This window comes from Ursus americanus, chromosome 29 (assembly GCF_024610735.1).
Source record: "Ursus americanus isolate L20-20 chromosome 29, mUrsAme1.1.p, whole genome shotgun sequence".
Taxonomy (NCBI): Eukaryota; Metazoa; Chordata; class Mammalia; order Carnivora; family Ursidae; genus Ursus; species Ursus americanus.
In genome coordinates, this window is record NC_142155.1 from 6,291,067 (window position 1) to 6,305,810 (window position 14,744).

At 39.3% G+C, this 14,744-nt stretch overlaps 1 long non-coding RNA gene and 1 pseudogene across 2 annotated transcripts in view; one reads left to right on the top strand and one right to left on the bottom strand.

The window, feature by feature from the left end:
- LOC123796523 (uncharacterized) overlaps positions 1–14,744 on the top strand; it is a 580,540-nt gene that overhangs the window by 554,375 nt on the left and 11,421 nt on the right. The window contains exon 14 of one of the 2 annotated variants that reach the window (XR_015722242.1): positions 609–701. This is a non-coding gene — a long non-coding RNA (uncharacterized LOC123796523). Of the gene's footprint in view, positions 1–608; positions 4,006–14,744 lie in introns of those variants that run through there. The other variant, XR_015722241.1, reaches the window with a different exon arrangement.
- On the bottom strand, positions 11,775–12,760 carry LOC123797242 (annexin A2 pseudogene; annotated as a pseudogene).

Consider the following 14,744-nt stretch of genomic DNA (forward strand, 5'->3'; position numbering starts at 1 on the left):
ATCTGAAACACACACACACACAACTGAACTTATTGTTTTTTTAAGGTGGGGCAGCTCTGCTGGTCAACCACCGTCTTTCTAAGCAGAGCAGAATATCAGTCTTATATAGCAAGTTTGGGAAGCATGAAGTTCAGTGATAACTTCACTGAAGTTTGGAGACAGGAGTGATTTAACATTACTGTACATAAATGGTTATTTGGATAAAGACTGTTGTCGATTGCCCAGCACTTAGAATCATGTTCACGGGCATGTATCTCCTCCTCGTGGGCTGCCTTTCGGAAGGGAAAGCCTTCTGCTGGTTTGGCTTGTATAACTACGTTTACTGAACTGAGTTGACATTGGTTGATTAAGCAAATTTAAAACTGGCTCTGGTGGGGTTTTTTTTTTTTATTTTTGTTTTTGTTTTGGTGTTTTTGTTTTTGGTGACTAGAAGGCTGTCACTTCTTTATTAAGCAAGTTAGAAATGAGTTGTGATTCAACTATTGTTCAATAATAAATTTTTTTAGATGAGTTTTTGTTACTCTATTACCTTGGCAACAGAAGATCAGTGTTTTTCTAGAGTGTAGGAATTTTTTTTACTCATGGTACCCCTTTTGGTTCTTTCACAGCCACCTGGAGTGAAAACCATCATGACTTGCTCAGATCTTCACCGCTGGTGTTGATTCTCCCCGACGACGAGATGCGTTTGCAGATCTTTTACGGTGAGGCTTATTTGTGGAGGTGTGATTGTTGGTGTGACTATTGATCAGCGTGATCACATGTGCTTTTATCTTTGTGCTTTTTGCTGCACCATCTATTAGGGCAGAGGCTGCATGCAAGCACTTACATTTATGGACAACAGATATCAAATAACTACAAGAAAAACAAAAATAACTGTGGGGCAGAAAGGTACCGTGGAATCAATCCATGGTTTTCCAGGCTTGATTATGAAAGCAGATTCCAGTGACTCCCTAAGTCTACTTTATTTAGATAGCCAAGTTGACTTTCTTTTTCACTTATAGATTCATTTCATGAGTACTTTTAATTCAGATACAATAAGATATGCTAACAATGGCATAAATTTTCTCTGAGTAGCTAAAAGAAAATCCTATGTTCTCCAATTATTTGTATAAGGAATTTATTTTTTTAAGATTTTATTTATTTATCAGAGAGAGAGAGAGAGAGGACAAGCAGAGGGAGTGGCCGCAGGGGGAGAAGCAGGCTTCCCCCTGAGCAGGGAATCCAACATGGGACTCAATCCCAGGACCCTGGGATCATGACCTGAGCTGAAGGCAGATGCTTAAATGACTGAGCCACCCGGGTGCCCCTACATAAGGAATTTCAACTTTTGTGTGATGTCACTGATTAACAGCATTCAAATTATGTACCAAACCTTTTTGCCCGTGTTGAGTTACCTAACTCCTCTGTGATCTGTTCCACTAGCTATTATTTGTCCACAAAGGATTTCATACCTTTAGGCTCTTTGTAATACTAAAATTCAACAGGAGATATTGGGGAATCATCTGCTTGGAGTAGCCTAACTGATCGTTGTGCAGGACAAAAGACTTGGCTCTGTGTGAACATTAAAGAGCCTTTATTTTCTCCCGGAACAAAGAACACAGGAGCTTCACGAGAGAACAACTTTTGTGTAGCTGTAAATATGTTGTCTTTAGGATTTTGTTAAGACAGTCAGTTTGGCATACTAAATATATCCCCTTCTTCTAATGCTCTGTGTATTATCTATAAGAAATTCATTATTAATAAAATCAGTGTAACACACATGTATACATACATATATACATTTCAAATTGGGTGACTAGCAATAGCTTGGAGGAACTATTAGAGAGTTATGGTGGTGATTGACTCTAGGAAATCTTAAATATAAACAAGTTTGTATTATTATAAGGGAAACAGGATAAATCACAAGTATATAAACTTAAACTTATAAGGAAAGAAATACAAATAAAAAGGTAATGAACAAAAGTATGCAAAGGAGAGTATAATATTCAGTGATTTGGGGTATTTCGGAGGATTTGCTTCTGATGGTCTTGATGGTAAGCTCTATAATCTCTATAGCCATTGCTTATTCTGAGGATCTTGGGTCAGCAGGAGACATACGTGGGGTTTTCTGAAGCTCTCCTGTTTTTCACACTTGATTGGCATAACTTACCCATTCTGTTAAGATCCTTTCTGCACTTCTAGAGGTTTCACCATAATGAAGACAGTGATTGCTTTTAAGCAAGGGACAAGTCCTTGCAGAATTCACGAATACCTGTGCTGATAGAATGAGCCCTTTCTACTGGATGGAACAGTTAGACTGTTTTACATAGTGAATAGGATACTCAGTATCTTTTAGCTACAGTCTGTACCGCGGCTGTTTTAACAAGGGAATGTTCCAACTTTCCAGAAAGTAATCATGCTATTATTTGTAAATATACATCAACCAGAGGGAAGTCATTATATAAAATTCAGTTGAAAATGCTTAAATATGGGGTGCTTGGGTGGCTCAGTTGTTTAAGCATCTGCTTTCAGCTCAGGTCATGATCCTGGGGTCCTGGGATTGAGCCCCATGGCAGGCTCCCAGCCCAGGGGGAAGCTTGCTTCTCCCTCTGTGTCTCCTCCCCCACTCCTATATGCTCTTTCTCTCAAATAAGTAAATTAAATCTTTTAAAAATGCTTAAATATTATTTCAGAGCATGGTTCCAGTCTTGCCTTGCCTTTACACTTTTTTCCAGGATTATTGAAGCTACAGATGAGGCTATATTTTGTTATCCTTATATATTTTATCTACCAGTGTTTAATATTGTAGTCATTTTGTCTTTATTGTGATGGATCATCTCACAGAAGATTTTGACAGCTGTTCAAGTTTTATCAGATCCTACCAGGTGGCCATCCTGGCTTTGCCAGCTCATGGCCATATGGATCTTTCAATACGATGGTTCCCAGTGTTTCTTTTCAGAATTTGGGACACAGATTTAGGATATCTCTGATGGAATTTTGAACCTCTCCGTGGATTTGATTTTATTTTCTATAAGAGGCTCTTATCTAATGACTGCTAAAACATGTCCTCCGTGTCCTGTGTGTGTATGGGGTGGGACCTTTTTCCTTTAGGACAGTGTTTTTGTTTTGTTTTGTTTTTCATAAAAGCCTTTTTGTTTTGGTAGCATTTATTCATAGTGGTTGGCAGCGTATATATTTACCATTATATTTTTAGTGATTTGACACGTCCTGGAGAGGGCTGCCACTGGGTTACATGAATGGATTTGACTTCGGGTAAAGAATTGAACCCTACAAGATGGAATAGACTTATTATTGTATGTTCAGCTTGATCTTGTTTTAATTTTAAAAATAAAGCAAACCACCACTAGGACAGCAATAAGAACAAAAACAGCAAACCAGGATTTGATTAGAAAATGTGTCCAAATGATCTGTTCTTGCCATGGAACACCTAGAATTTAGATACTAATCATGAGATTTTCCTTCACTGGGCGGCGTGAAAGAATTGCTGGACTGAGGAAGTTATACCAGTGCAGGTGGTACCATTATATTGAAAGGGGATCAAAGTATGGCGTATGAAGATTTCTTTTACAGACTTAAAGGCCGTAATTTCTCTAAGATTAAAATGTGTCAGAGTTTAAGAAACTAATAACTTAGCCCAGAAAGTATGCAGAGAATGAGTATAAATGCATGTGATTGGAACGATACTCTGTATATATACCTTTCATTGGAAATTACATCCTAGTATGTTTAAAAGAAATTGTAACAGGTCCCCATAGTCTTCTGTTTAGCAAGAATCCCTAGAACATAAAGTAAACAATAACGATACTCAGAATGAGCTCACCAACCTCACAGATATATACAAGTATACAAACATACATAGTGTTTGATAACTGAGAAATTTTTTCTCATTTGCTGTTTGGTTTCTTCAGGAAAGAAACATATTTTCTACTATTAATTCACCTCTCATGAAATTGTAAAGAATTGGGTTTTTTTTTTTTTTAAGATTTTATTTACTTATTTGAGAAAGAGAGAGAGTGAGAGAGCAGGAGAGGCAGGAGGGTCCAGGGGAGAAGCAGACTCCCTGCTGAGCAGGGAGCCCGATGGGGACTCAATCCTGGGACTCCAGGATGATGACCTGAGCCAAGGGCAGTCGCTTAACCAGCCGAGCCACCCAGGCACCCCAAGAATTGTTCATACTGTGGAGGGATCGCGTGCTCCTGTAGCATTTCACCCACACGTTCGCGTGAATCCTTGCTCTCCTTGGGAATATGAATAAACGTACAGACTTTCTAATGAAACTACTGTAAATCTCTGTTCTCTAACTTTAGTAAATTTTATATTTTAAATTGTTAGTCTTAGTTAAGAAAATTATATGTATGATAACAGTGTACATTTTCAATATGAGAGGGCTTGAATTTTTTTGATATGCCATATTATTTACCCTGCCCCCCCAACAAGAACAAAATAAGTGACAACAACAAACACATAAAGACTAAACTGTTAAAGCAGTTTGGGAAAATAATAGCCTTTTATCTTTATAGAAAAATTAGAAAAATCATCATAATTTGTAATGCAGGAGTTCTACTTCATAAAGCCTATATTTTTATGACTAGTATATGAATAATTCTAATTCTTCCATTGCAAATATATGCTTCAGAAATCAATAGCAATGATGACTTAATGTCGAAATGTGTTAGTGAAACAATGTCATCTTATCATAAAAGAAAATTTGGGGGGCGCCTGGGTGGTTTAGTCGGTTAAGCGTTTGCCTTAGGCTCAGGTCATGAGCTCAGAGTCCTGGGATGGAGCCCTGTGTCAGGCTGCCTGCTCAGCTGAGAGTCTGATTCTCCCTCTCCTTTTGCCCCTCCCTCTGCTCATGCTCTGTCTCTTGCTTTCTCTCTCTCCCAAATAAATAAATAAAATCTTTAAAAAAAAAAAAAAGGAAATTTTTAATATTTTCAGTCATGTAACTCAAGATTTCAGGATGTTTTACCCTGAAATTCTTAGTGTCATGGAGAAAATATGATCTAAAGGCCTGACTGTGCTGCCAGAGGTTGGAGGGGGGGGATGGCAGGCCTCAACAGGGGAGCACAATTTGAAAGGCATTGGTCCAAAACGTTCAAGCCTCAGCTAAGAGGAAAATGCTGCAAGGATAAAGTAGTGTTAGCAAAAGTTGCAGTGCTTGGAAATTATTGCTGAGGCATCTATAATTCATTAGGAAAATTTTTAAATTTCAGTAGCTTATGCATATGAGGGAATTGTGATAGAGGAGGGAGACAGAATTTAAAGGAGTGAGTTTTCCTTGGTGCAGGCAGAGTTAATTCATCATGAGCCAGTATCAAATTTGCACAGTAAAATTCGTAGACTGAGATCTTCATACCATAAATCCCAAATCCTGAGTTATGTTAGAGTTCCCGACTCCTCCCGCCACCAAATAAAATTCAACAAGTGATTTAGTATCAGTGATTAGTTCCCTTACTTGAAATTGTTTCTCAGATTACTTGGCACGTTGCCAATTGCTTGGCATAGCACACGTTCGGTAAATTTGGATGTCAGCTCAGATATCAAGGTGAAAAAAATGGCCTACAGGGCATTGACGGCATGTGAGAAGACAGGACAGGGGCGGGGGATGGCAGTACAGGGGAACATCACAGTGAGAGAGTTCAGGCAGAAAAGAGAAGTCAGCTCAGTAGAGCACAATGGTTACACCGCAGCGGGGTTCTTGGATTCAAGAAATGTACCTTGGGGGGCGCCTGGGGGGCGCAGTCGTTAAGCGTCTGCCTTCGGCTCAGGGCGTGATCCCGGCGTTCTGGGATCCAGCCCCACATCAGGCTCCTCTGCTGGGAGCCTGCTTCTTCCTCTCCCACTCCCCCTGCTTGTGTTCCCTCTCTCCTGGCTGTCCCTGTCAAATAAATGAATAAATAAAATCTTTAAAAAAAAAAAAAAAGAAAGAAAGAAATGTACCTTGGGCTATTTCCTACTTGGTTCCTAATGGGTAAAACAAAATGGGGCTAATAACTATAGCAGCCCTGTAGGGTTCTCTTGCGAACACAGAATACAGACAGTGTGAGATAGCACCTCTCTTAAGGCTCTTACCCACAAGGAAGGCAGCAAGACCAACAGGACTCGAGAGCTTTGGAGATAAATCTCACTCACTTTGCAATTTTGTTTGGGCCTGACTCAGTCCCAAAGCAGAAATACTGGAGAATTCTGTTTTCTAATATCACGTGCAGTGGGAGAGGAGGCAGAAGAATGTGGAACTGATCTAGCAAAGTTGGTGGATGATTCTACAACTTGAAGATAATTAGGAAAAGAAAAGACAAGACAAGATCAAGAGTCTGTTCAAAGGAACCAGAAAAAAACTAAGTGCTTTGGTGGAACTGAAGCACCGCCACCGAGATATGCGTACATTTCTATTTCGGAGGACTAATGGTCAGAGCTTTAGATTAGGACCTCAGGATGTGATAAACTCAGTAAACAGTTGCATAGGTCATCAGTCTCCTGAGAACCATGGCTCCAGGCTCCCGCGTAACCTCTGCAGTAGTGTTTCCAAGTGTCTTTGGTACAGAACCCAGTGCCTGCTTCCTATGACTGCCCTTCAGTAAAATCTCTTAGAAACTCATCATGGATACAGATGTGTTTCCCTCAGAAAACATTTGCATGTTACTTATGAACTCGTGATCTACACTGGGATCAAAGAAATATTTGATAAGTCTGAGATAAGAAGTGTTATGGCACATGGCAATGCCAAGTTCTTCATGGCTTTGTTATTAAGAGATGTCTTAATTTGTTCAATTTAAGAGGTCATCTTACTTAGAAAGTGATTTAAATCAATCCTCATTTCTTCTCTATTCTGAAAAGTCCCCAAAGACACAAAAGGTAAACCTGCTACATGAAAAATTAGCTGTTCAGCTGTAATACTATTTTTTTAAAAAACTTTATAAGGTTGAGCTAAAAGAAAATATTCAAGCTCATTTCCTCTGGGAAACATGGGCTTGAGCTTAGGTGCAAAGGATTGCAGGAAATGTTTAGACTAATTTTCCCAGCTGGTAGGGTTTACTGGACGCTGGGCACCAGTTTTCTGCCCTCTAAGCTGCTATAAGTCTGCATTGTCAGAAGGAAGCTCTTAGGCAGTGGAAAGTTAGAGAACTGCCTAGCATCCATTCTTTAGTATGACTACACTGATCTCTTCTTTCTCATACACAAAAGTCCTCTTGTAAAATAACAACAACCGAGTTCCATTGCAGATTAGGTATATTTAATGTTATCACCAAAATGCTAAAATAATAGCTTTTATTCTAGGAACAAAACTTTGTAAAATTTTGTACATTTAGTGTTATGTTTGGAAAATCACTAAGGGTCTGCACCTTGCTACATTTTCTTTGGGAAATGGTCAACTTCAATGATATTTACATTTGGGGAATCTATGAAGGCGCTTGGGTAAAATGCTCACAAATGCCAGAGTTCTTTTCCTTTTATCTTTAGTATATGTGCTGCTGAGGCAAACACAGATTTCCTTGTTTTGAAAACATCAGATATGATGCAGATACAATGGTTTTGTTTCTTGAGAACACAAATATATATCTTGAAGGCACACAACAAAAACCACAAACATAAAAATAAGTATGATCAGTTAAATCAGACTTGTGGTAAGACAGTTGAAAATTATATTACTGTTTAGGAAAACTATTCTGCTTGACAAGAGAGCTGGAAAAAGCTACCATGGGTGGGTAGGGGGACAGGGACTCACAGAGCCATTCACTTTAGATAGTTGACCTAAAAAGAAATACATTCTTAGGGTCATCGTAGAGAATATGGCGGAATGAGTCTACCACATACTTGTTCTGTTCAAAAACACAAAACTTGGATCCATTGCATATTTATTTAAAAACTAGTCACCCTTCATACAGTTAAGTGCTTATAAAGGTGGTTCCTTGTGAGCAAGGGTTTTGTCTTGTGTCCTGTAACCTCCCTTATCCTCAGATTTGTACTTGTTCTATACGTACTTACGTACTTTCTGATTTAAGACTTTATGACACCTTTCACCATTACTCTTCTTAACTCAGAGAGATAAAAGTACTGATTCTTCTTTTCCTTCAAGGACATTTTTCCTTTAAATACATCAACTTATTTGTACTATTATGCGTGGCAGAAAATTGATCATTCTCATTGAAGCATCGCCTGTGCCACAAAAATTAAATGAGTTCCCTTAAAGAATCCTAGAACTAGGTATTGATTGACAAATGACAATAAAGAAAAAGCCTCTAGATCAATGAAAGAAATCAAAATGTAAGACTCACAGCTGTCATACTGATTAGAATATATTTTATATGAAAAATGAACTCCAGAGGCTCCCTCAGTAGCACATACAAGTAGCCACCTTGACAAAAGGAATGACCCAGTGGTTTCCAAAGAGATTTCAAAGAAATGAAAGTTTTCAGACATAGTTATTTTATTAAGAAAGAAGGGAAAATAACTTCCTTTTCTACTCCCTGGTGTCATCATAGGTAATTAGAAGAAGGAAGAATGAATATATTAATCTAAGATTGTACATAAATACCTTGCTTCTCCATTCTCTCTCTCTCCTTTCTTCCCTCCCTTAATTAAGGTGGTGTTCTGGAATGAGGGAAGTTAATGACCCTTTAAAAATAAGGTGGGGGGGCGCCTGGGTGGCACAGTCGTTAAGCGTCTGCCTTCGGCTCAGGGCATGATCCCCGCGTTATGGGACCGAGCCCCACATCAGGCTCCTCCGCTATGAGCCTGCTTCTTCCTCCCCCACTCCCCCTGCTTGTGTTCCCTCTCTCACTGGCTGTCTCTTTATATCAAATAAATAAATAAAATCTTTTTAAAAAAATTTTTTTTAAATAAATTAAAAAATAAAAATAAGGTGGAAGGTATTCAAAGCTTCCCTATTATTTAGGTGCTAGAAGTTTCTTAGGAACAATGATATGAACCATTTTCATAGTCTACCTAAATGGATTGTTTACCATTTAGTGGTCAGGATGCCTTAGTAATTATCCTCCAAATACCTACACTTGTATTGCGACATGAGTGAGAAATAAATTTTACTGTAGTGATTATTTGTGGTTGTTCATTATAGAAGTTAACCTCTTCACACTATTATACATGCCTACTATGTGTGAGTCACTGATCTAGGACCTAAGGATAGATCAGAGAAAAAATACATCCCTCCTTTTATAAAACTTGCAGTCCAAAGTAGAGGGGAAGATAATGAACAAACAAATAAAAACAGGCACCAGATGCAGTTAAATTCTAGAAATAATAATAAAGCAGAGTTAGTGATGTCGAGAAGCAATTTTATATTTGAGCAGAGAACCGAAGAAAGTAAAGAACCATGCATTTATGTGGAAGGCAAGGGGGACGATTCCAAGGTGAATATTAATGACAGATATGCTGGTTTGGAAGTGAGCCTATGTGTTTGAGGAGGAGAAAAGAGGTCATGTTACTGAGGGATCTTTTTGGAGAGAGAGATTGACTAGAAATAAAGCCAAAGAATGAGTGATGTGGCCAGGTCCCTTAGAACCTTCTAGCCCATTAGAAGGACTTTATATTTTGCTCTAGTTGAAACTGGAAACCATTGGTCTTCAGGAAAACAATGGCAGGTTCTGCCTTAGGCTTTAGGGAAATCACTCTGGCCGCTTAGTGGAAAACAGAATAAAAGGAAACAACAGTGGAATTGAAAGGTTCCACTAAGAGACACATTCCCCTACATCAGATTTACTCTCCACCCTCTTCTACTTTATTCAATGCCTATGTGCCTCTACGGATCACATCAAAAGGCTCTATTGACAAATGGCCTCAGCTTGGCCTCAGCCAATGGGGAGCATGAACAAAGAACTGAGATAGAAAAAAAATGAGTAAATTCAGGATATATATTTTTTTAAAGATTTTATTTATTTATTTATTTGACAGAGACACAGCCAGTGAGAGAGGGAACACAAGCAGGGGGAGTGGGAGAGGAAGAAGCAGGCTCTCAGCGGAGGAGCCCAATGCGGGGCTCTATCCCAGAATGCTGGGATCACACCCTGAGCCGAAGGCAGACGCTTAAAAACTGCGCCACCCAGGCGCCCCTAAATTCAGGATATTTATTCCTCAGTCTTCCCTCCCAAGAGTGATTGCCTCCAGCTGGCTGAATTCCTAAGTCAAGGTCGAAATCCTGTCAAGCACCCCTTTTCAATCCTATAACAGCCTCCTTCCTTTCCCTCTTCAGGTTGAGGAACGGATTTGAGCCTCATGTTAGCCATCTCCTGGGTAGCTCTATCCATTGTGTTTCCCTACATTCTTCCAACCTCTTGGTCAATGGCTTGGACTAGGGTTATAGTGATGGACCTAGTGAGACGTCATATTCCTGACATGTTTTGGTGAAAGTATAGTTGGCAAAATATCAGATGAATTGGATATGGTATGTGTGAAAAAGAGAATTGAAAAGGTAGAAAATATTACAAAAGGAAGTTCGTCTATTAAAATATCATTCTCATTACTACAAAAGAAGGGAATTATGGTGGTCTTTAGCATTCAGTGAAATGTTGTTGGGGAGGAAGGCCTTCCCCTGCCCTATGGTCCTTCTAGTTGGACTTAGAACAAAATTGACATGAGACAGATTAACAGGAGACAATAAAATGTAATAGCATACATATAGGGAATCCACACAGACATAAAATTCCAGAGAAGATGAGGCAACATGTAACTCACATGAGCTAAGGAGAGGGAGAGGTTCTGAAGACACAAAGGGGAGGAAGCCATTAGCAGGAAGGTGAAAGGATGTTTTCAAAAACAAAGTTTGCCCAATTATGCAGGTAAGTTTCTTAGGTAAAGTAGAGTCTCTGTTAATAGCTCTCTTCCTGGTACAGGCTCTCCTTACCAATGTAAATTTAGGCAGTTGAAGGACAGCAAGAGAGCTTTTACTGCATCTGCTGGGTTTTGATTACTTTTAACTCAATAAAATGTTCATGCCACAGTGGCCTATTTTGGGGCAGGCTGTCCTTGGTCCCCACATTGTTTGCCTGAAAACAAGCCCAGACAGATTTCATTGATTCATTTGCCTTTTAATGCTATGTTATTAACTCTTAGCTGGCCAGTCATAACTCTTCTGGTCTAGTATTTTATTTAATGTGAACCTCAGAATATTAACGCAATAGCATTTTATTTATTTTTTATTTTTGTAAAGATTTTATTTATTTATTCGACAGAGATAGAGACAGCCAGCGAGAGAGGGAACACAAGTAGGGGGGAGTGGGAGAGGAAGAAGCAGGCTCATAGCAGAGGAGCCTGATGTGGGGCTCGATCCCATAACGCCGGGATCATGCCCTGAGCCGAAGGCAGACGCTTAACCGCTGTGCCACCCGGGCGCCCCAACGCAATAGCATTTTAAAATAAATGTTTATTACACACATCTTATATGTGTATACAATTTATTGTATATATAATATACGTATGCATACATGCATGCACATTTTACTTTTATTTTCTTATAAAGTAAAAATCCAGGTTATTCATCTGTTTATGACACAGTACACAAGAGGCAAAGTGTTTCACATCATAGAATGCATTGCCAACTCCTTGAGATGTTCATTTCTTTGGCTAAAAGAAAAGACTAGTTGTGGGAAGCAGGCGTTGCTTAGGCAACCGAAATAAGGATGGGGAGGGGGCAGTGCGAACATCGTCCTCACAGGGAAGGGCACGAGGGGACTGTTAGTCACAAGCTATTTTCTAGAACTGTGAGCTGGAAACAAAGGAGCGCCCCTCCTGGATGCTCATGCTATCGTGGGCCTCAGTCATCCCCACCAGACAGGCAAAAGCAGTGCTTTCTGGTAGTCGCCCTTGGTAGACTTGCTGGATACGGTAGTTCAGGGACTTGTCATACTCTCTCTTGAATTCAGACCTAATTTTTAACATGTCCACTTCACTGCAAGAGACCATGATTCTAATCAGGACTTTACAGCAAGTCTCTTTGCCTTTCATGGAGTTGTACAGTCGGTCAGCAAAATATAGGGACTCTTTCTGAATGCACTGGACTGGTTCAGGAAAGCATCTTCCAAGTCTCCTTTGACCTCCTTCTTGATGCCCTTCAGCATGTCATAAGGGCTGTAGCTCTCATACCTGCCAAATACTTTTTGGAGGTGACACACAGTCTGCTCAGTCATGATGCCAATCGGCTTGGGCACATCAGTTCTTTTCCTCGTCACCCCAGCATCATAGAGATCCCGGGCATCTTGGTCAATCTGTTCATAATCAATGACAGAGCTATCTTCTGCTCTTTTACCCTTTGCGAGGACAAGCATCAGCTGGCAGAAGTCATCAGATATATCAGAAATATGTCCTTCTCCAGATCAGTCTTGTACATGGCCTTGCAGACTCTGTTAATTTCCTGAAGCTCCTGGTTGGCTTTGAGCAGATGATCTCAGGGAGGGAGTCCTCATCAGTCTCCAGCCTCATGGAGGCTTTTAGTTGAGGAGCATTGTACTGAGCAGATGTTTTCAGTAAGCCCAAACTATGGTCTCCAGGTGGCTGGACAAGGCTGACTTCAGTGGTGATGCAAGGTCCTTTTTGGTCTTTCTCTGGTAGGTGAAGGCAATATCCTGTCTCTATTTCTGTGGTGGGTCAAGTGTCGACAATGATGACCTCATCCACATCTTGGCTCTTGATGGCCATTGCAATGTTCAGAGAATCACACTCAGCATTCCAAATTGGTATATGCTTCGACGCACCCGTGTGCACTTGGGCCAAAGAACCTGGGCCAGGTGCTGACAGCTGTGAGCATCCCAGCTGTGGAGCCACACGCATGTTTACTTTTATATGCGTATTATATACATACAACATAGCACACGATGTACAGTTAGTATATGTACATACATATAGAACACTTATACACTTCATACATCTACGCACACACGTCTGGAAATGTAGAACAAATAGAATGTACACAAAAAATACACATTTCCCAGGAATGAGAAAAAAATGTAGTATTTCTCTATGCAACACCATGGATGTGTCTCCACATTATTGATGCTGGGCATACAGAACACATGTGCCATGCTCCCATTTAAATAGAGTTCAAAGAAGACAAAACTAATCTGACTTCTATCACCACACACTGATGGATGCTATTCCTTTGCATGATTAAACTACAACTTATTTATCCATACCATTATTGATGGATGTTTGGGTTATTTCCAGTTTGAGTTATTACAGAAAATGCTTGTATGAACATCCTTTTACATTTCGTATGGTGATTATGTATAGCCAATTAACTTTCCTAAATGGTTGAGCCAATTTACGCATCTACCAGTAGTGCCTGAGAGTTCCAGGTGTTCCAATTCCTTGCCAATACTCCATCTTATCAGTCTTTTAAATTGTAGCCAGCCTGGTGAGTGTGTATATTTCACTGTAATTTTAATTTGCATTCCTCTGATGGCAAATGAGATTGCGAATGTTTAATATGTATATTGGCTGTTTGGATAAACTGTTTTGGGAAGTGCCAATTCAAGACTTTGCTTTGCAGATCTATAGCTTAGAAGAGAATAAAGGCCCTAGGAATAATTTTATGGAAAATTTTGTGGCTTCTCCTCAATGGATCCTTCACCGGCAATTATTCTGTCCCCCAAACTCCACCTATTTCGGCATCCCCAAATCGGATTTCTTTTTCTTCTACCCCATGATACCACCACTCCGCGTGGCCTCTATTTTCCTGGGCCATATTCGGAAATATTTTCAGGGAGAAATCCTGGGTGAATATGAGCTGATATTGTGCTTTCTACCTTTCATAATTCTTAGCCCCGTGTTGGTTGCCATCCATTGCCTGACATAGTTACATATTTTTGTACAGATACAATGGTAGTTTATGGTGAAAGGATGAGTCTGATACTGGTTACTCTATTGTGGCTTCAACCAGTGGTCTTCCAGTATTTTTTATTATTCTATTTGTTCTGATTTTATTTTTATTTTTTATTTTTAGTTTGTATATTTTTTGGCTATTTTCTCAGGTTGTCCTGGAGATTCTAACATTAATCCTTAATTTATGAGCATGGAATATAAATTAGTATTTTTCCATTTTATGGCAATGCTTGAGCCTTCAACCTTTAAATTACATTTATTCCTCTCTCATCTTTATGTTATTGTTGCCATGCGTTTTCATTCTACATACAGGTTTGACTCCATGAGGTTTAGCAGTACTCTTTAAAAAGTGAATGATCTTTTATACTTGCCCACATATTTATACTTTCTAGTATTATCTTTTTTCCTGCAATTCTACTTTTTGATGTAAGATTATTTTCTTTCTCCTGAAAAAAATCCCCTTTGGTGTTTAATTTTTTTTCAGATTTTGATTGCCTTATTTTTTCAAAGGATAGTTTCACAGGGTGTAACCCTTTAGGTTGGCATTGATGTTTCCGCATGTTGAAGGTGACATTCTGTTGTCTACTGGCTTCCATTTCTTCTCTTACCATCGGCCCTGTTTTTGATCTGGTTTGTTGTTATCTGGTGGCTTATAAGATTTTATCTTTTAAAAATTTTAAAACATTTTTACTATAATGTATCTAATCTTAAACAGGATTTTCTTTTTATTTATCCTACTTAGGGTTCCTAACTCTTCTTGACTCACTGGCCTAACTTCAGGGGAGTTTAACAATGTAACTACCAGACGACTTCTGTCCATTTTGAAGAAAGCTGATCCACTGTGTCTTCAAAGCTTCTTCTCTGAAACTCTTTCTGCCTCACTTCTGAAACTCCAACTACATGTATGACCT